Genomic DNA, 22683 nt, shown 5'->3' on the forward strand with positions numbered 1-22683 from the left:
TAGAGTAGAACATAAATCAGGACTTGACCCGAAGCCTAATGTGCTGAAGTAGAATATTGCTCTGCCCTGCCAAAGGCCTTTTCATGACAAAGCACAGCTACTGATGTAGCAAATGACCTTTTAGTCTTTCTAGCCTAAAATTATTGGAGGGTCTTTGATGCCACCGTTGCATCTATGCCACTTAACATCACTTTTCCTGTGAAACCAATGTGTCCAGTATGTGTGTTTGATTTATCATATTCTGCCAGCTGAACCTGCCTTTCCATCACGCAGCTGTGAAATGGTAATACTGACTCAGACTGACTTCCGAGCTCTGCCATTTAAAATATGACTTTTTCCACTCAGGCATAATAAGAAATCATATTAAACTCTTGTGCTGGTGACAGACTAGAGTAAGCTCCTTACAAAAGTCATGAGAGACTCAATAGAATCATTTATTAAGGGATTCTTAGCCTTTTTTTGGTTGTTGGAAAAATATAAGCCACTTTTGGCTGTTCTCTTACCCACAAGGGGTCTCCCACAAGGGGTCTCCCACAGCAGGTAGCGCCGCATGTCTGAGTTGGCAGATTTTTTTATTTATTTTTTAACGCCGGATGCTTTTCCTGACGCAACCCCAACAGAATCAGTGTCTCCTCCTGGGATCGAACTGGGAGTCATCGCTTGATAGGCGAATGCATGAACATGATACACATTGCAGGTATTTCACACGTCTTTACAGCTCTTGTACAGAACTACTTTTTTAAAATGACCTCACCTTTGGGTCATTAAAACTCACTTAAATGGAATTCTCATCACATTTTTGCTGGAGCAGCAAGTTTTTCTTTTCGTTTCCACCTTGCACTGAAACTAATGAGGACAGAGAGTGAATATATGTTTTGGACAGTTTCCCCAAAGCAGTTATTTGTCAAGTCTAACCAGACACAGCTCTGCACTTAGATCCAAATGGATTCCTGAAAGTATACAACATTATTGTGCCTTAGGATTATTTGTCACATTTTCCAGCACTACATGCTACATCTGGTAGTAGCTTCAAACACACTTTTGTGTGAAATCTGTCCAAAGGTTTGTAATTTTGAGCAGATTTCCTCTTGTCTGACAAATATTCAGGGACTCCTGGGAATTCATCAATGTAATCCTTTGATACAAATACAGTTTAACAATAAAGCAGCTTTATTATTTAATCTCAGTATCAAAATGAGTTTGTCAGTCATGACTTTGAGGACACAGAGTCCACTAACTGCATTTCCTCCCACAGGTTATTAAAAAGATCTTGGCTGTAGAGATGGGCCATGATTGTAAGCGCTTAATCACCACTTTTGGAACGAGAAATAAAACATGGCATGATACACAACGGCACTTTTATATACACTCTAGAGTAGCAGCAGGACTAAATCCATATGTAGCTTTTAAAGGAATCAATAACATTTAAAATCAATTTCAACATCAACAGGAAGCCAAATTATGGAAGCTCAACACAGTTGTTCTATGAATAGTTAAACATTTCAATATATCTGTAGAATGATTTAATACCTGACATTGATTATAATGTGTATGAAAGACTGACTTAGCTTCCAGGTCTTTAACCTGGATTCTATCTAATGGCCAGCAGGTGGCGACTCTTGTGGCTGAAATGATATCAGATTATTATCAAAGTCGTTGGGTGAATGACCCTCCAGCTCCCTTCATGTATGACTTCAGTAACCACTTTTTTTTAAGTTTTTAGAAATTGAAATGCCAGTTTGACTTCTTACTGAATATAACATGATGCTCATGTTGTGTTCCCTGTGAGAGTCAAACAGTGTGTACTGTGCATGTGTGCTTGCAATTGTGCATAGTGTTTTGGGTTTTTTTGTAATAGCAAAGTGACTTGAGCGAATGCCCTCTCGTTAACGTTGGCGGTCCGTCCAGTTTACATGGTCTTCTGCCAATCCTGCATGAGCATGTACTGCTCTTCGATTTCTCTTTTAGCTCCACCCCCTGCTTCTTATGACTGATTTTGATTTGCAGGCTTCACAAATCCATGATTGTAATGGTGGGCAACTATGGACCTGTTTACAAATTTACATTTAATTTAAAATTTGTGGGTCTGTCAAGCAGAATCCAGTGCTGTGATCCTTCACCAGTTGAAAAAAACAATCCATTACAAAACAACCTGAAAAGATCTGAAACATTAAAGTCATCTATCAAAGCTAAATGCCAAATTATTTTCAGCTTCAAGTCTCGGGATTTGTTGCTTTTTCTGTTTCATATCACTTCAAATCTCACATCTTTGAGTTTTTGTGTTGGAAATTCACCTTTCACTGGCATTTAATAAACTCAACAATAATTCAATTAAAAAGAGAACAAAATCCATTATTGGTTGCAGCTATAATCAGCAGCAAATATTTGTGTTTGTTTTCATCCACTCTGAAACCATCTAAATACTGTACTTTGAGTTTGCTGTACATACAGCAGTGCTTTCGATTTATGAATGACTTTCAGCAGCCAAAGAAACGACACTGCTTTGGTGTTTGTTGTGATCAAGCTTTGCTTTTATAAGTGCATTCTCCACTGGGCACATGCTCACACAGCCTTTCAAGGTACTTGGCAGGAAGGACGTTTCATGAATCCTGCAGAATTTCAGTTCAGTGGCTGAAAACAGCTCTTTGACATTTTTGTTTCTACATGAGTTGAGCTTCAACAGTTTGTCTGTTTGATTTTTCTGACCAAAGTCTGGTAATTTCACAAAAATCTGCTGCTGGTACAAAAGCACATTTGTCATCACAGGTCATCATCATTACCTGCCAACTGAACTATGAGCACAGTTTTTTTCTTCACTATGACATTTGTAAGACTCAAAAGAAAACAGTCTTTTCACGGTCACTGGAGCCAGAGAAGAAACACCTCCAGTACTGTACGAAATCCTCCACATCTTCCAGTGTGTCGAGTCGGAGAGTTCATTTCCTCTCCCAGCCTAATGACCCAAGTGGATTCTTCTGACTTTTTTTTGCTACATCAGCACTTTCTCAAGAGTTCCCAGAAGGCAAATGAGATGTAACCTTTACAGATAAATTAATAATGAGCAAAGAGTTGCAGCAGCAAAGGGAAGCTACTGTTAAAGCCCTTTAAACAAGCACTTATGACTCAAAGCTTCCATTTTTTCACTGAAGAACCACTTCAACCTTTCTATGATTGATAACTTACTTCAACATATTGCTGGGAATTACTTCAGTTTGTTGAAGGACAATTTAACATTGCAGTGATGGAAAGAGAAAATTACTGAAACAAATTTAAACTACCCAAAACCTTTGATAGCACCGCCAAGAGTGCGTTATCGTTAAGGCTTAACAAATACACCACTTATCTTCTAACTGCACCAGCAGTTAGAGTCCAAATGATGGACCATCTTTAGTTTTCTTCATTTTCAATTCAGATTCACAACAAGTAAAAATCCTGACTGTCTTTAAACTACCTGAGTGATGTTTTTACGTCATTCTCCTAAAGGATCCTGGCAGTGCATATCTTCTAATTTACTATTTTAATTGTTAGTCAGACTCGACACCCCATCTGTCCACTGTGTTAGTGTCTGTTTTATTTACAGAGTTCGCAGTTTTATGGGCACAGTCAGCAACTCTTCTTCCAATAAACTGGACAGTATGTTGAGAAACGGCATCTACTCGCCTAATAGAACCACAGTCTACTGATGCATCCACTCATATAATATTTTATAAGACATTTATATACTAGTGTAACTTTTTTTAACGTAACTTTATTATGCAGAAACAGCTCCACTTTCCCACCCTCGGAGCCAAGTTTTTGGCAATAAAGAGGCATACATTAAAAAGTGATAATATGCAGCAATTGTACATTACATGGATTGACTTCTCCAGTCAGGTCTTATATGTGTACATGAATCAAATAAGTGTTTTTAATTTGTTTTGTCATCTTTTAAATAATTAATGGGGGGCAGTTGGAATATATAACGCACTTCAGAGTTTTGTATGTTTATGATGTCATGTATGGCTGTGCTTTTTAGCCTTGTTAGCAAGCTAACTGCTGTTTTTGGAGACATGTTTCTAATGTTGCCTCTATACATGAGCACAGTGGATTTAAAATCAAAAAATTAAGTTGTGTTTGAAGATCAGATTTTGAGTTTTCATTTACAAGCTTTAACAGAAGTGCAGAATTTACTGTTGAGGAATAACATACGTTTTTATACACAGCACCCCGTTTTCAAAGGCTCATGAGTACTTCGACAATTGATTTTATATGAAAGTTTTATGTCAAGGGGAGGCCTGTTCCCTCGTTATTCCATAAAAAAAACATTCAAAGAAAACTGGAATTGATTCCAAGTGTTGTACAAGTGAACCTGTATTTGGTAGTTGTGTTCAAAAGAGAGGCTGATGCAAGGGAAGGAGGCAAGTAATAGTCTGAAAAACCATTTAAAAACAAACAAAGACATAAAGCCATTTGAAAAATGAAAAAATTGGAAAAATGGTAAATGGCCTGTATTTATATAGCGCTTTACTAGTCCCTAAGGACCCCAAAGCGCTTTACATATCCAGTCATCCACCCATTCACACACACATTCACACACTGGTGATGGCAATCTACATTGTAGCCACAGCCACCCTGGGGCGCACTGACAGGCCAAATCAACAATCTGGTATATTCCTGAAAAGGCCAGCTCAGCAGCTCAGGAGCACCAAACACCTTCAAAGACCACAGAAGATGAAAATAATTCAAGAACGCTCAAAGAGGTAGCTGCATCATTGTCAAGGTCCACAAGAGACACTTTCGTGAATGGAGACAACAGAGTGCAAACTTCTGGTTGCACTTAAGAACTATCAGAAAATACACTTTTATTAAACTTCCTGAATTAAAGTTGAAGAGCTGCACTTGCACCTTGATTGGTTAACTTAAATCCCACTGCGGTCATGCCACAAAAAATGTGTCACTGCACAAGAACTAATGGACCTACCTATAAACCCCACCACCTGACAATGCAGACAATACTGCTACAACAATGCTTCAATTTGAATAATTATTTCTGTGTAGCATGGAAATGTTTCACACACAGGGTAAGAAAACACAGGGTAAACACACCAACACCACAAACTTCTGGCATGTCAGAAGTCATGATTATGTGATCACTGCTGTGTCCAAAAATATTGTTTGTGTTGCCTTTCTGCTACTCTCACCGTCACTCCGAGTGCCTGACTCACAACAACAACACAATATCATTTGCTTAAACGCACTACTATTTCTCACTTGTTTTCTTGTGTGATACTGCAGAGTAATCAAAGAGTAATTATTGCAGCTCTTCACAATCTCTGAAGCATACAATTGTTGTCTGCAGTTTTAAATTGACTAAAAGGCACTTACTCAGACACTTCTTTTAAGCCACTTTTTGGCAGAATCTTTTTTTACTTGCCAAAGTGAAAATACACTAAAACCTTTTTCTGAGTCTGTTGAGAAGCACTCAAATGATTTAAATCTACATCCTTAAAGACTCTGCAAACTAAATCACTAAGTGAATGCACAACAGACAAGAGCATGCCGCTCCAGTAGATTTAGCAGGTTTTCTCTCAAATAAATTCCAAAAGTCACTTAGGTAACGTTTCTCTACCTACAGGAAGTGAAAAATTCAAATACAACAACACAAATCTGTTTAACAAGCAGCGAGGTTTCTAGAGAGATAGATGGATTCACTAACACTCAGTCTTTTATCCTCAGTGTCCCTTTAAAGCAATCAGAGAGCAGCAGAATGGGTTAGCGCGTTAGCTTGTGCATTCATGCTTTACATGCGGATCCACTGTATGTAAGTATGGCTCTCTGAGGGCTAACATCTGTTACAATATCTACCCGTGTTTCACTGCACTTACTCACCTTCCCATGAATCTTTGCACCCAGGGGGAGTCTTCGTGTTGCTATAGAGACCAGAATACAAAACATTGCTGAGGAGAAGGCAACGGCAGCAAACACGAGACCCCAGGAGAGGCTGCAGAAGTAACAGGAGCTCCCAGCAGATGTGCACACCAAGACGTGCACTGAGGCAAGAAGTAGGCACAAAAGGTAAAAAGGCAGGGAGAGCAGGGCCGAGAGGATGGGGAGGTCCACTGCTGCGGCACTGCTGAGGGCTTCAGGCATAGCCAGCAGTAAGACCAACAGGAGCTTAAAGGCCAGGAGAGACAGAGAGGAGAGAAAAAGTCTTTTACAAATCTGATGCAATCATTGTAATCTCCAGTTTTATAACCTCCCCAATTTATGTGAACAGTGAAGAGCAATTTAATAACAAACATAATGCATGCATGTACACGTTTAACTGATTTTCTAATTGAAAGAGACTTATGATGCTTTTCTCTTATTTATTTATTTTTTATGCAGTCGTGCTAAAAAGGTTTTACAGATCAGGACAGATTAAAAATCATCTGGTCCTCAGTAGGTCTGAAAATTAGGTAAATACAACCTTGGATGAAAAACAGCAAATGATAAATTACACTGTTTCATTACATCCATCCATCTGCTTATCTAATTCAGGGTCGCAGGGGGGTAGCCTATCCCAGCTGTCATGGGGTGAGAGGCTCGGTACACCCTGGACAGGGGTCATTATATATTTAAGCAAAAGTGAGCCCAAATTTACAAGCAGTATGTGAAAAACCAAGTGCATCCTTACTGCTTCCTTAAAAGAGTAAATAGCAGCCGTGTACTGATAATCAAAAAATTTTTCAGTAAAGGGAGCACCTCTATAAAGTTTGATGGTCTGGAGCTTTTAGATGTGTGTTAACACAATGCCAAACCGCAAAGCCACAGCAGTGGTCTCAGAGACCCAACTGTTGCTCTCCATCCATCTGCAAAGGGTTATAAGGCCATTTCCAAACATCATTCTACAGTGAGAAAGATTATTCCCACGTGGAGATCAGACTGTGCAATGTTCAGAGAAACTGCAAAAAGCCCAAGAGCTCAAACTGTTAAATGTTGAAGTTCATAATAGTACAATAAGAAAAAGATTGAATGAGTAGGTCTTGTTTAGAAAGGTTGCCAGGAGAAAGTCTCTTCTCTCTAAAATAAAGAATTCAGTGTGTGTGAGCTAAAAGCTCAGCTATAAACGCTCATTTCAGACAGTTTCATGGCTATCACTGACATCAGTAGAAGGGGATATCCCTAATATCCCTAAGAAGAAAGCCGGCTTAAAGGGTCAGTGGCCTTAATGGAAGAGGACCTAAAAGAACCAAAACAGACAGTGGATGAACTAATGGGTTGTAGCAAGGCCCAGTACAAGATAAACACAATAGACCCCCCTCTAAAGTAAATCTATCTTAGGACGGCTTCATTGTCACAAATATTTCCACTATCAAAAAGAAAGCATGACACCTGGTGAGGGTTTAGTTTTTACTTTTTGTTGCCGTGCACCTCACTCCCACACTCTAAAGCTGATAAGCAGCACACCAAACTATTACGAGTGCAGATAAAAAAAATATGATGATTCGGTCCTTACCTGAAAGACAAACACCATGCCTGCAATCATGGAGTACATGTCATACTTGCCCAGCTGTTTGCTCAGAGCAGCGCTCATGGCAGCTAGGGCCTCCAGATACTGCCTCAGGACCTTTTTGCCCACGTTGGTCAGCACCTCGGAGGTGTTTCCTTCCAGGTAAAGCTTCATCCAGTTCCCGTGAGCCTTTTCTGCCACACGAAACTGCTCAAATCCCACCTCTGGAGTGGAGAGAAGTGGAAGGGAGCATGTTTTAAAGCACTATTATTTGCAATGCTCCAGCTACTGCAATCTGAATTTCAAGAGGGAGGGAGTGAGTGAGGAGGACATTTATAGCACCTGATTTTTTAACAGTTTATGAGGAATTTCATTAGGTTTACAGTTTGATTCTCACATAATTTCTTGGTTTGCTGCCATGTGATTAATCAGGACAAACCTTCTAAAATACAAAAACTAAGTTTTAGCTTTTATTTAGAGGAGAAAAACTTTGCTGCCTGGATCTCGGTGACCTAAATGAAATATTCCTAATGTTATAGGATAAACCATTCGCTAACTGTGGGTATTATTTCCTCATAATAATGACCAATTTTTCCCCATATGCTGACATATTAATTAATTACAATGTTAAGCCACAGGTGGCTGATACTGGTACAGCTTGCGGAGTATTTTTACTACGAGCTCATTAAAACCCCAAACTGATCCATGACAAATGTGAAGAAAAGGTTTCATATTGCTGCCTACCCTGTTGTAATTTAGCCAAAAGAAAATGCAGACATATTCCAACTGCTTGTTTTCTTAGCAATGAAACTATTTATGAGTTCATCAATCATTGATGTTGAATTCTGTTTTTCAGAAATAGGAACCTATTAAATTTCATCATTTTCTTTTTCCCGCGTTCTTGTGTCAATAACGTTCGCTAAATTGAAAACAATACGCCTGTGGTAAAACCATTTAGTTTGGAGCAAAGCAATGTACAATTTATCAAGATGCTAACTATGACAAGCTGTGACTCATTCACATGTTTACAGATGAAATTATGCTCCCTTTCATTTTACTTCAGCCTGTTCAAGGACGAAGCAACGTGTAGGCTTGTGTAGAGTTGTGGTATACTTCAGTGAAACACACACACACTACTAAAAACAATCACCTATCTCAGCAGCATAGGCAGAGATGATAAATAATCACTGTGGCTTTGCCAGACAGAAGGGTTGGTTGAAATATCAGAACTTTAAGCCACAGGCATGAATCATGCAATATCAATGGCCCTGGTCATGTTTCATCTGTCTAAAAGTACAGGGATTGGTTAATGGCTCTGCAAGACGCCTGAGGTTACACGCACGCACGCACACACACACGCACGCACGCACGCACGCACGCACGCACGCACGCACGCACACACGCACACACACACACACACAAACAAACGAAAACACAATATGAAGATTGAAGCAAAGCAGACAGAGAGAGAGTGAGGCAGAGAGAGTTTCTAAAGTTTTTATCGCCACAGCTGAACTTTATAAAGTTGCAGGTTAAGTCTACTGTAACTCTAATAAATGTGACTGCAAAAACAGAGAACACCCCCCCCCCCAAAAAAAAAATATCATAAAATATTTAACTTAGTGCACCAGACTGAAGCTGAGAGTGGCCGAGCATTATAAATCCTTGCTAAGTTTTTTCTCCAATGAGCTACTTTTTTGTCTTCCTGATGAAACCTCATTGAATACTGAAATCAGAAACGGACAGAAGGCGGATTTCTCCTAAGCAACTCCTCACACGCCCAGTAAAGATTCGACCCTAACAAATGTCCAACAGGCATGCTACTTAAAATAACATCCCCGGCGAATTTCCCAGCAGTGACAACTATTACATCCTTTTGCATAACAGCTTCATGATTACCCAAGTGGACGAATACAAAAAAAGGCAACATATCCAAATGTAGGTCTGCTGAGATAATTTCCATTTCATCCCATCTCTATGGAAACCAGGGACCAAAATAAAGTGGAAAAACTGCTGCCAGTGCCGAGTGTTTTTTTATGTTACAGGAAATAGTAGTCGTTTTGAAAATGCTGCATTTACTTCATGTAGAAGTTTGCTTCGGTTCACCACATCTGTTTTTTTACATGGGCACATTTGTATACAAAGTGCACAAGGGCTATCATAACATAAATAGGTTTAAATCTTTACACAGGCCTAGAGATTGGTTGGCAACCCCAGGAAACCTCTGATAATTAGTAGAACCCCCCACAAGTAGGGAGATCCTGTCTGTAGCATATTGCTGTCATCACCCATAGTTTACATGGAGGATGGCAACTTGTCAGCATTTAGTCTCCGGCTTGTAGCTGCGCATTTTAAAGTCTGCTGAATGAAACGGTAAGGCACAACTTTTACGCTGAAGCCAAAAGGTCTCTGTTTCCAGTTTGCATCACACATTTTCACAGTTTCACTATCACTTAGTAAGTAGTTGGCGAGTGTTTGCAGACCCACAGTGAGACTAAAGCAACCTGCTGGCAACAAAAAGCAATTGCAAGAAAGGGGGCCGGGTCGTGGGGGCAGCAGCAGAGAAGCCCAGACATCCCTTTCCCCAACCACCTCCTTCAGCTTGTCCGGGGGAACACCAAGGCGTTCCCAGGCCAGCCGAGAGATATAATCTCTCCAGCGTGTCCTGGGTCTGCCCTGGGGCCTCCTCCCGGTGGGACACGCCCGGAACACCTCACCCCGGAGGCGTCCAGGAGGCATCCTTGTCAGATACCCAAAGAAGTTCAGTCATCCGGGAGGGGCTCAGAGTGGAGCCGCTGCTCCTCTACATCGAAAGGATTCAGTTGAGGTGGTTCTCTAAGGGAGAGGCCAGCCACCCTTCGGAGGAAGCTTATATACTTATTTCTACACTGTAGCAACTGCCACCAACCACTCACCAACTAGTTGTGGAATAACATAGTCTTCTCTTGCGACCAGTGTTTACCAGGGAGTTACTGACATGTCTCTAGGCCTTAGTTCTTCTAGGCCTTAGCAATCAGTTCCACAGTGTCTACCAGCAAACTCCAATGACTGGGGGTTAGCAGATGTCTGCCGACCAGTCTCTAGGCTTGTGTGATTGGGGCCTTAAAGGCCTGGAGCTGAGTCACACTCAGTCCACTGAGATGAGGACACAGCCTCCAGTACATGGGTTGACCAGTAGGGCAACCCAAATATTTTGTGCAAAGCTGTGATCTGATAACGGTCCTTAAATTTAAGAGATCACAAATCTAATAACCTGTTTTTCAGATTTGACATTTCAGAGTTATTTCAATGATGTGATAGAAGAAAAGAAAGATGATCATTAAAACCACTGCAGAACCTCTCTGGTGACACTGGGTGGAAAAAACTATTGCAAGGCCATAAGTGGCCATGAGTTAGTAATGCATAGAAATTGCATAATTAATTCTTAGTCTGTTCACAGAATATAGAATACAAGGGTAAGCACAACAGGGGTTTTTAATCACTGAAAGACAGCAACAATTTAATTTAACTGTATTTTATTTTAATTTTTGAAATTTGTAAGAGTATGCTGGAGAACTTAAGACTTCATCTTATCACAGCCTATAGTGATAACTATAGCCGGTAATTACAGGTTCCAGAGGGTGGTCTTCAAGCAGTTTAGTGGAGAGAAAAGTCATCTAATGCAAAGAAATGCAAAGGATCCAAAGTGCATTAGTAATCGCTGTTAAAACAAAAGAAATGTCTTTGGAAAACAAAGCATCAATCATTTAAATTTAGAAATGAAAGCACTTACTATAATCAATTCACATCATCAGGAGTTGCTGCACAGGAGTACCCTATCGACTAGAGCTGTGCAATATGACCAAAATCTCATATCCCAATATAAGACATCTATCGTCCGATAATGATATATAAAATCACAAAAATGTAACATTTTCTGTAAATTCTGTGAATCTCGGGCAGCTCGACTTGCGTGAAGTGTTTCCTGCTGGGTGTCGTGTACCTGGAGTCGAGTGTTTTAACCGATGCATGACATAAGTTATAACGGCTGAAGTTTTCTTTGTGAGTATTTATTATACGGCGTGCTGCAGGGAAAAGCCTGTTTTAATGTTTGAGACTAAGGTTTATTTTTTAGCACATGACGCCTAAAAACAGGCGCTTGTCCGTCCGTAGTGTGGTTATATTAAATATAAGAGAAAGAGAGAACTTTAAGAAATTAATATATCCACTACAGTGACCATCAAAACAATGAAAAAATATTACCGTAAACAGTTTATTTTGCGACACCACGAAACAAACAATAGTGTACAATGTTTTTATATCGTCATCCGATATATATCGTTATATCGAACAGCCCTACTATGGACAGCAACTTCCTATGGACATGCTTTTATTCTAAAGTGGAAGAGTAACCTATTTGGTGTTTTCTCGCAAACTCTAGTGAGGTTCTGAACTGCTAGACACCAGAAGCCCGCACCACGAAGCAGGATTTGGGTCATGCAGGTAACTTCTGGGATAATGCTGCTTTATACACAAAAGCAGGTTATTCTTTACTAGTGTACATCGCTCAGTAAATTATGCTGGAAACCTACTTGTTTTCCTACTCAAGCAGATTACGCTACCTTTGTGTGCAGAGTGCAAGAGTCTAAAGTTTTTTTAATAGCATCTGAAGTCTTAGGTCTGTCTCTAATGATGATCAGTAGGATATATGGATTCTTATGTGGATTTACAATCCTGTCCTAATTTTTTTTAGCAAAACATTGATTTACAATTTTAAGAACCTATTTGTACATGGTCTAAATTTACACTTACACAGCTGCAGAGCCTGTGTTGTTCTCAGTCTATATTATGTGCTTTAATATGATAGTTTCTTACTTTATAAAATCAGTTGCTCTGCTATAGATCCTGCTAACTGAAGCCCTTGCATGGGAACGTGCTTTTAGCTAGATTGATAAACCTTGGGTTAACTTTTGGACTACATCATGACCATGAGTTATTAATTTTGTGGCATTAATATTCTTTTACACCTACTGTGTGGGGTGTAAAGTAATCTTCATCTAGGATTCAGTTGAGTTGCTATGCAAAATTATATCACAACACATCAATCAGTTGTGCATATATGTTATTGAAAGTGATGGAGTTATTAAATAGTAGTGTTGTCCTTAAACAGTCAGGTCCATACAGTAAGTACTGTATCTGTCGGACCACAAGGCGCATTAAGCGGAACAAAACAGTCAGATAAATCAAACTTTACTCAACTCATTCTTCTTACTTCCTCCACTTCTGTACCTTTGATTCATTAATGTGGAATTCTCTCGCAGCTGCTCTATTCCCATGCTGTTGCAGTATATTAATGACTAACCTTGGAATTGTGGATGGATTTTTGTCCCTAACCATCAGGAACCCTCATGGTAACTTTTATCGAGTGGAAAAAAGTTAGCGTTCATCCTCCAGCTTCACTGTGTTTATATTATGCTAGCATAGCTGTGTCGCTAGCGATCACGTAGCACATTATTATATCCCAGCTAGTGCAACTTCAGTAACCCTACAAACATCACTGCTGTTTAGTTTTTTGTCTTCATTTATGTTGGAAGTGATAGCAGAGCTGTACGTTTTCATTTGTTTCAGAAATCTCTCAGTCAGAACATGCTATATCATATTTAGGTGGAAGCTAGCGAGCTAACTTCCTGCTAACTTCTAACTCCATTAAATTTAATAAATTCTGTTTTCATGGATGCCTGGATGTTAAACTTAATTGTTACACCTGGTAAAGCAGCAATGCTGATCATTTTATTAAAGATGAAAGAATTTAGACAGTTTTTAACTCTCAGTGATGCTGCAGTGTTCGTTTGACTTTGGGACATGAAGCAGTTTTGGACCCAGATTCCTCTGCAAGGCTCCTGACTACGGTAGCCGTAATGCTTAGCTTTATTAGCTTAGCTTTGTAGCTTAGCAAAGTCGTACTAAAACATTTTTGGACAGAGTTTTGAGCGCCGTGTACCACATAAAATCGGTTTGAGGTCAGTAAGCACAACCAGAATTCATACATAAGATGCACTGTCGATTTTTGAGAAAATTAAAGGATTTTAAGTGCGCCTTATAGTGCGGAAAATACGGTAAGTGAACATTCACACATCACAGTGCATTTTAAAATAAGTTAATCCAGTACTTTTGTGAACCATTTTGAATAAAGCAGAAGCATTGTGCTATTGCCCAAATTTTATAAACCTGCTATATTTGTACCATTAGTTACTCAGCTTCATGGAAGTTAATAGTATGATGGACTATTAACTTCCATCCAGTCAACTCCCAAAATGAAAAAAGTAAAGACATCATCTGAAACTCAAATGTGTTATGCTTTTCTCGACTCCCCCCCCCCTTTGCTCACAACATTTTCTCTAGGATAGCATGCTTAGAATACAACTTAGTCTGCAAAAACATTTAGGGAAAACAACTTCTAAATAAGAAAATGCTATGTGTCAAATTATTTATGTAGTTCTATCTCTGCCTCTTTCGGATACTTTAAAAAGATAAGATAAATTACTTCTGACTGACGGTAATTGCTGCTGTTGGTGTATCGAATGCTTCTGAAAGTGAAAGACGGCAAGAGAAAGAGTGGGAGACAGACAAGAAGGTTGGGGAACAGACTCAAAGATGGATAACTCAGACAAACTGCGTGACCCCGAGATGCAAGTAGGGAGCAAAGCCATGTGTGAATATGTGCATGCATTTGCAGAGATGCAAATGCATGCACAATGCATGTTGAAGATCAGAGCATAGACTAAGTTGTGGGAGTTGGAAACGCTCCCACGACAACAAACTGACTAGTATCTAATGTTTGGCAAAGGTTAGTGCTTTCTTTGTCTCAAACTCTTATATCATTGTAAAGCTTTTAGTGCCATATGGTATGTCTGCAAAGTCACACTGGGTTTATCTTTGACAACCAGGAACTTAAAACTCACTGTAATCACAGACATTTAGAGGATTTTCTAACTGTAAGAAGAATATTTTTTTAACATCTGCTAAACACCATTAAGGCCCATTAGTGCCTAGTAAAACCGCCTGTTTGAATTGGTTCAGTTTCATCTGACACATGTTGAAATATATAAATTATCAAGTCTGCATTTTTGCTCAGGATTATAGCCTTAATTAAGTAGAATCTTTTGAGCTTGTTAGATGATGCGATGCTGCCTTCACTTTAATCAAACTGCTTCAGGTTAAACCATCTAAGAAAATGCTTTGATGCCAAAACACAGAGACAGACTCAAAGTAAATCACTTTTGAGCCATCTTAAGTCTGTACCATCTGTCACAACTGTTATACGCACAAAACTGAGCGGACTGCAAATTAAACTGTAATTTAAATGCAATAATGACAGTGTTAGCATCAGTTCACATATGTTAGCTCAACAGCTTATTTTACTACTTGCAATAGAATTAGCAGACTCATGTTGGTGTTTACTCTTCTTTTAGCTCAGTTCTTAATCTGTGATTATGTATAAAGACAGTATAGGTCTCCATTAGTCCGTCACTAGAAACATCCCTTTTCACATTATCCTTACTCACTGTTAACATGGGAATATTTAAACGTGCAGCTTTAAGCAATGAATAGGTTCGATGCAAGTAGCAGGCGACATTATAAATGACTTTCACTTTGTGGAATTACGACATTAGCTGGACTTTTTTTTTTAAATTTAAAGTATGCCTCCCTTAACTTTAATAGTTTAGGAGAAGGCTGAGGAATAGGGAATGATGGGAATTCATGGATGTTCCAGCTTCAACAGAGTTCTAACTGACATGAGGTGAAGAAAAAGTTCCATATCTTAATTTTGGAATAACTATGCCTTAAATTATTTGGCATACTTACGCTGCTGTGTGCAATGAAAAAAAAAAAGTAGCTACTGACACCATCACCAGCCAGGAAACAATACAGCATAATGATGAGAGTACCTGTCAAACAAGGTCTTGGCTTTTAACGAGTCCAGAGGAGGAACACAGTGAATCTGCAACCAACCTTTCTCATAGTCGGATATGCTGTCTTTGAGCAAGCAGCTGAGCTGGTGGCCATTGAGATGCAGGAAGCGCAGCTGGTCTCGCAGTGAGGTTTCCTCCAAGACACTCTGGATCACGCGGCCAACGCTGTTCTGAGATATGGGCAGGCCAAGGCCTAAGGCCAGGGTTGGGGTTAGGTCAACCTGCTCCACCACTCCTGGTTTCTCCATTCCCGCTGAGAAGACAGGGCAAAAGGGCAAAGAGTAAAAAAGACACAGCTGGTGCAATGGCTGATGGTGAAATAATAACTGGCATGTTTTTGGCCCAAACAATTTTGATTTTGTTTTGAAAATATTTGTTACCCACAGTGATTTTTTTGCTCTATCTATCAACCTGAATCTACAATCTATCTGGCTATGCTACAGCTGTCCAAGGGAAACATTAGTTGTGCGATCTCGCGTCCAAATGATTTGAAGATGGGGACCAGTCTGCAACCACTTGCAGTCAGCTGCTTTTTTTAAAGGGACTTAGGGCGTAAAGAATGCAATAAAATTGTGGTATAACTGTCTGCTATTAATTTCTGATTGAAAGAGGTCAAGCTGGCAATTACATGCACCAAAATTGTACCAACCAAAACAATAACTTTGGTTACTAGCCGGTGGTAACAGCTATCTGAGGTTTTAGATTTGTGTCTGCAAATACTTGCCAACTAGGAGATAAGTGGATAACACAAACGGAAGAAGGTTTGTCTTCAAAGTAAAAGCCCAAATGTGTCAAAACGGACAACTTTTACTTTGACTGTTTGTGGATCACTATAAACAGAAGCCTAAATCAGAAACCAGAAAATGAACAAATTGAAAGAAAAAATATCATTATTATACGATTTGTGGTTATCATTTCTTGAAGCTTGTCAGACACTTAAGTTGATACTTGGCTTCCTATCCTGAGCTTTCAAGTATACAAACAGAGAGTGGGAGTATTTTCCCAGATTGTCATTGAAGTGAAGTTTTCAGGTTACAATGATGAACTAAACTGGTGTGTGATATATTCAAAAATGAACAAAGCAAATCACATGTGTGGGGAAATGGGAGAGCCACATACTGAAGCATGAGACAAACCCCACAGCTATGATCTAATTTTGTAATTGGACACAATGAAATAAGCCTGGGAATTATCCATTTCATATTAAAAGGAGATGGATTTGCAACAAGACACGGGTTTTGCTGTATTAAGCTCATAGCTATTTGGGATAATGCCACAAAGCTATCAAGGACATCGGCCTTGTTTAAATCTGCTAGTTAGCGATAAATGTCCCAAAAATATAAGAGTCTTCTCCTCAAAGGCGAGTACTTTTCAAACCCGCTGGAAAAAATTAATTCATCTTATCAAATGTTAATCCCACATTAACTGTGTCTTAAAACCACACATTAGAATTTTACAATGTTGTTTTTTGTTCTCTGACAAGCAGTAAGTAAAAGCCTATACAGTTACGTCCAATGAAACTTCTTTAGAACAGTACCTGCTTGGTTTGCACTGTAATTTCTGACTTACACAGAACGTTCCCACAGAATAGATGTGTCATAACACAGTTAAAGGTTACAGCGGCTGAACGCTGATTCATAATTGAGAAAACTGCAGCTAGTGGAAATTCAATGTGCAATCCAATATCTGCCTTGCTAATGTAAAATACAGCCATAACCAGTCATACATTTTTGAAATGGTACAGTGAGGGATCATTCAGAACTTCTGGAGGTCACAGCTTGAGCACTAGCACATCAAACCAAAACAAATGTGTGTCGACCATGTTTTTTCATTTATGACCACAAAGGTTGCGTATTTATTTTTTAAAATCCAGCTCAAAGGATGTATATAAAAGATGAAGAACGCTATAACACCATCCTAACTTTTTGAAACAGGATGTGAGGAGCAAGAGGTGGATTAAATCTGAATAAGAAAATGATGGACACTGCACTTTCACAGGGTCAGACACAAAGTAGGTCTGCAATAAACAATATCCTGCTTTGTGCCCCTTTATGACTCTAAAGCTGCGTTCGTGCTGGAAGCAATTCACAGTGCCGAGGTAAAAAGTCAACACTCAGTGACTATGAGGTTAAAAAACCCGACACCAAGTGGGTGGATCCCAAGATAAATCTGAGTCTACTTTGAGGGGAGTGATTGAAGCAACTACCAATAAGAGCACAGGGTATTGCTGACTGATATATAACCTGGTAGTAAATATATTAAAGGTTTAGGCAGCCAGAGTCTGTAATGCCGGCTTCACAGCGATGGGCGAAAATCCAATTGCTCCCTGTGTGGCTGCAGCCTAATGGGACCATAATTTACAAGATGAACATCATATTGTATTCATTAAAATTTGAAACTAGTGACTGAGACCTTAACATCATTAGTAAAATAATTATTGAAGTCACAAAACAAAAGAGTCAATGGTAATTTCCCCATTGAATTCTATTTCATTTGACCTCTTTTAGAAACAAGTGTTGATTTCAGTCAGCTTCTTGAATTACGGCCATTTGTATACAAAGGATGCCCTTTTCATTTTAAAGTAATTGGAAAAGACATCAAATTAATTGCCAGGAGAGGCCTGTTCACTCGTTATTTCATCCCAGATTAAGCAGAGAAAAGACCTGGAGTTAATTCCAAGTGTTGAACTTGGATTTGGTAGTTGTTGCCTGAGGCTCTCAATAGGAGGCCTACAGAGCACGAAGGAGGCCAAAGGAAACAAAACTGAAGGCGCAGATCGACAAAAAAGCAGCTGTAGTAAAAGCCTACCAGAGCATCTCAAGGGAGGAAACACAGCATTTGGTTTATAGGTTCCAGAGACAAAGAGTCATTGATTTCCATTAAAGTATTAAATACAGTCCCTATATTTAAAAGGATGCTAGTTTGTCCAATCACAGTTGAGCATCTGAAAATGGGGACGTTGAATGAAAAGTTTGTAATTGCTACAAATTTCATTTAAAACTGTTGTTAAACTCCTTGAATTAAAGATGGAGGCCGACCATCAATCACAACTTGATTGTTTTTAAAATCCACTATGATGGTACATGGTGCTACAACATTACAAAAGAGGTCTCATTGTCCACAAACCTATGGACCAAAATGTATGACAATAATCTGCTGAATTAATACATTATTAATTATGTGTTATTACAACAACAACAAAAAACTCAAAGTGTCCTATCAAATTTCCTTGGATAAAAGATGGCTCCTTTGCTGAAACTCCTCTCATAATGCACTCCATCTGCAATGCAGACTCCAAGTTTCCACAGCACACTTTTTTTTTTTTAAGTTGTCAGACCAGTTTCCTATAAAGTCACAAATCCACCTAGATTTCATTTGAGCAAACACAAACTTTCCACTGTCAGGAGAATTTAATAAAACATTCTTTCTGTGTCCAAATCCAAGATAAATACAAATTATCAAAATACATTTTCTAAGCAAAAAAAAGGACGATTACAGAGCTAAACAATAACCAGAAGATTTCTGATACCAACAGTGTCTTATTAACGCAGCTTTGCCCCAAGTAACATCAATTAAATGTGTTGTCAATCTGCAGTAAGAGGGTTTTATTTTCTCAATGATGCATTCAGATTAAAAAGTGAAGCTCAGGTAGTGAGGTGGTGCTGAAGTCTGATCGTCCGCAGCACGTTCTAATGAAAACAACAGAGATGAGCTCTCTGCTAATGACCTATCATTCTCACAACGTTCAAAATAAAGTTCTGCTAATGAAAGCCACTGATTGCACTAACTGATGCATTAAAATAGAACACACTTGCATCAATATATTTACATCTAAAGTGGTAATGAGTAACAAGTCTGTGCCTACAGAAAGAAAAAAAATCAAGGTACAGAACTTTAAATAGACGTCAGTGTCCTCAATGTAGTTCAGTGATTCAAATAAATAGATAATAACATAAAAATGTCCCTACATCAAGGAACTATAGGGATATTTCATGATTGCTAGAAATCCATCCATCCAGAGAAGGACTGCTCAGTTATCAACTAAACCTAACATTATTGGTTAGTGAGGGGCATCCATGAACTATACGGGTGAAACACACAGACACACGTATCTGCTGATGGGTTCCAGGTAAACGGCTACTTGAATAAAATACTAAAATGTCACTCACCAAAACTGAAATCCAAACTTCTGATGGGTGGCATCACACCACTTCCACACTGCCTTCATTGTTCGGCCCTGAAGGCTTCTGCTTATTTTAACTATCGTTAATCGAATTGTCTCAATAGGACACAAACACTCTACAAACACTGGCGGCAAAAGACCTCGTGATATTTTTTGATCGTGCTCATTTAAACTTACATATTCAATGTTTCAGACCTGTTTGGATTTTGTTTTATGTTCGTTAGAAAAACTTTAAGGTACAATATTTTCCACTCCGTGTTTGGCATAGAGATCACCGGTTTATGAATGAACTTGAATGAATGAATTCATTCAAAAGAAGAGTTTATTTCATTGAAGAAAACACATAATTTGAAACGTACTTCATCAACTTTCTGTGGTTGTTGCATGTTTAATATTTAAACCAAAAACCTCTGGTGGTTAAGAAAAGAGTCAGTCAAACTGTGAGCCCAGCGGGAGGCATAAAGTACAAACAAAACCACACACGCTGTAGCAACTCCACTTAACTGTTAATGATTAATTAAGGTGAATGGTTCACATATAATAAAATAAAATTAAAAAAAGTAAGTGCCAAGACAGTTTCAAAAATAGACTTGGCTGAGAAAGAAGCAATTATCACGACCGTACTTTCACACTTAAACACATTCATTGCTGCAAAAGAAAGCTCTGCTCATAAGCCTCTGTGTGCAATGACACTGTTCCTCACACTAATGAAACGTTATGTGTGAGAACTCAAGAAAGGCTGTAGCAGCTGGCAGACACATTACAAAAATCACACAAGCTCTTCAAGTTAATGGCAAGTCTGCTGCCACTTGCATCCTTTAAACGTGACCTGTTCTGATCACTTCCAGATCCATATTTTCCATTCTTGGACACGAGCAGATTTGATCACATTTAATCTTCTCGTAACATCCTGCAACTTCCCAAAATTGACATCATTTACTCTGTGCATTACCCTGCTAATGTCAAAACCTCAGATTCCTGGCTGCTGCTACTGTTGAAGTTTTAAACCAGCTCACTCTGGAGAGCCTGTTGTTAATTTCATGAACATGTTTGGGTTGTTCACAGCTCATTTGGATTCTTATTCCAATTCTCTGCAGTCAAAGATATGAAGTACTGAGTAATCAGAATGCATAAATGGTGTGGAATAAGTCATTCAAGCGCCTGTTACCCTCCCTTTAAGCCAACTTTCTTATGATTGGCTGATTTGTAAAGAGAAGGCCTGAGCTTCCGTGGCCAGAATATACCCACTACAAGGTGTTTTACAGAACAAAAAAAACATGTAAACTGAGCATTTAATACAGTCTGAAGTATTTGGCTCACGTGGATTACTTGAACATGTCCTGAGCCATATTTCATATGAACATCCACACACAGTCACAGGTGTTTTAAGTAACTCTGAATGTAGCGTTGTGTTGGTGCCAGACGGGCTGGTTTGAAACTGGTCAGGAACTGCTGATCTGCAGGGTTTTTGCTACACAGCTATCTCTAGGGTTTATAGAGCAGGTACAAAAAATACAAAGAGAAAATGTCCAGTGAGCAGCAGTTCTCGGGGTAAAAATGCTTAGTTGAAGCCAGAGGTCTGAGGTGAATGGCCAGGCTGCTTCAAGCTGATAGGAAGAGAACAGCAACTCAAACACCCACTAGTTACGACCAAGGTATGCAGAAGAGCATCTCTGAACATGTTAAGCCTTGCCTTCCAAATGCAGAAGCAGTAGAAGACCACATCTGTCAGCTGAGAACAGGAAACTGAGGCTACAATTTGCACAGGACCATCAAACCTGAGGAGCAGAAGATTGAAGAAAAGCTGCCTGTTCAGAATCTCAATCTCTGCTGCGACATTCAGACGCCAGAGCAAACAACATGAAAGCATGGATCCCTCCTGCCTTGTTTCAATGCTGCTGCTGGTGTAATGGCATGGAGGATATTTTCTTGGCACACTTTGGGTCCCTTTGTGCCAATTGAGCATCATTTAAACATCACAGCCTCCCTGACTATTGTTGCTGACCAGATAATGTGCCATGTCTCAAACTTCAAATCATCTCAAACTATGAAAGTGCAGCGTCCATCATTTTGACTATGACAATGAGTTCATCCCACAGTCACCACATCTAAAATCCAACAATACACTGCTGGGATGTGGTGGAACAGGAGATTTGGATCATGGATGTGCAGCAGCAGAATGTCAATATGAACCAAAATAAAGCAGTAAAATGACGTCCAAACTGGTACTATTAAGATGGAACTAAAAAGCGAGTGCATATGACAGAAAATAAGGAAACATTAAAATTAAGCATTAAACAGTAGAACAGTTACCTTTTCTTTTGAAGGCTGGACTTATGAGAACCAAAGGTGTACTGACTTCCGGCTCCGAAGAGCCTCCGTGGCTGCCGGTCTCCGACATGCCGTGGTCTCCACACAACACCAGCAGGTAAGGCAAGGATCCCTCGACTTCCTGAGAGAAGCAAACCTGAAGGTTAATGGCACTGCACTGTAGATGGAAGGCAAACTTTAAAGCTCTGAGATGGGATTTATTCAAGCCTGGAGCTAAATGTGTCTTGTGTCAGCTAACAAAATAAAAACGATACATCAAGTTTGGAAAACAACAATTCGTTAAAATGATGGCTGCTGGGCTAATGGATTACTTCTTCAGATATCTTTTCATTTTATTACGATGGCGAAATTCGACAGCAACATAAAAGGAAGGTATTAAATAATTACTTGTAAAAACAGAAAGCCGTAACAAACACTGAGGCTGTTTCATACCATCTTCAAAAAAAAAAAAAACCACACACAGAAAACAAAAACACACAGAGGGCGAATCGTAAGTCGAGGATGACAGACTGTGATCAAGCTTGGTTTCTTCCTTAAGTAATTCCCTTTCAACTAGACTCACAAGAGTCTTCCATTGACAATGAATTCAACAGGGAAAGCCTTATGAGTCATAGCAGAGGGGCTGGTTTAAAGGCATGACTGTAGATGTTAACAAAACAAAAGCCAGATCCTACCACATATTACCAAAAGACACTTCAGTTCTAATGTTGTATCATACCCACAAACAATATCAAAGGCCATCATTT

At 39.3% G+C, this 22683-nt stretch overlaps 1 pseudogene across 1 annotated transcript in view; it reads right to left on the bottom strand.

Annotated features, from left to right (window-relative positions):
• LOC146549935 (GPI ethanolamine phosphate transferase 2, catalytic subunit-like) overlaps nt 1–22046 on the bottom strand; it is a 28018-nt pseudogene extending 5972 nt beyond the window's left edge. Inside the window, exons 1-4 of the transcript XR_014890158.1 lie at nt 21920–22046; nt 15464–15676; nt 7478–7695; nt 5869–6153 (exon numbers count right to left, since the gene is read on the bottom strand). The product of XR_014890158.1 is annotated as a GPI ethanolamine phosphate transferase 2, catalytic subunit-like (transcript). The remainder of the gene's footprint in view (nt 1–5868; nt 6154–7477; nt 7696–15463; nt 15677–21919) is intronic.
• Between the last annotated feature and the right edge of the window lie 637 nt (nt 22047–22683).

The sequence above is a fragment of the Mchenga conophoros genome, linkage group LG20 (genome assembly GCF_057382185.1).
Source record: "Mchenga conophoros isolate Kocher_MC1m ecotype Shallow Benthic linkage group LG20, M_conophoros_male_GT1.1, whole genome shotgun sequence".
NCBI lineage: Eukaryota > Metazoa > Chordata > Actinopteri > Cichliformes > Cichlidae > Mchenga > Mchenga conophoros.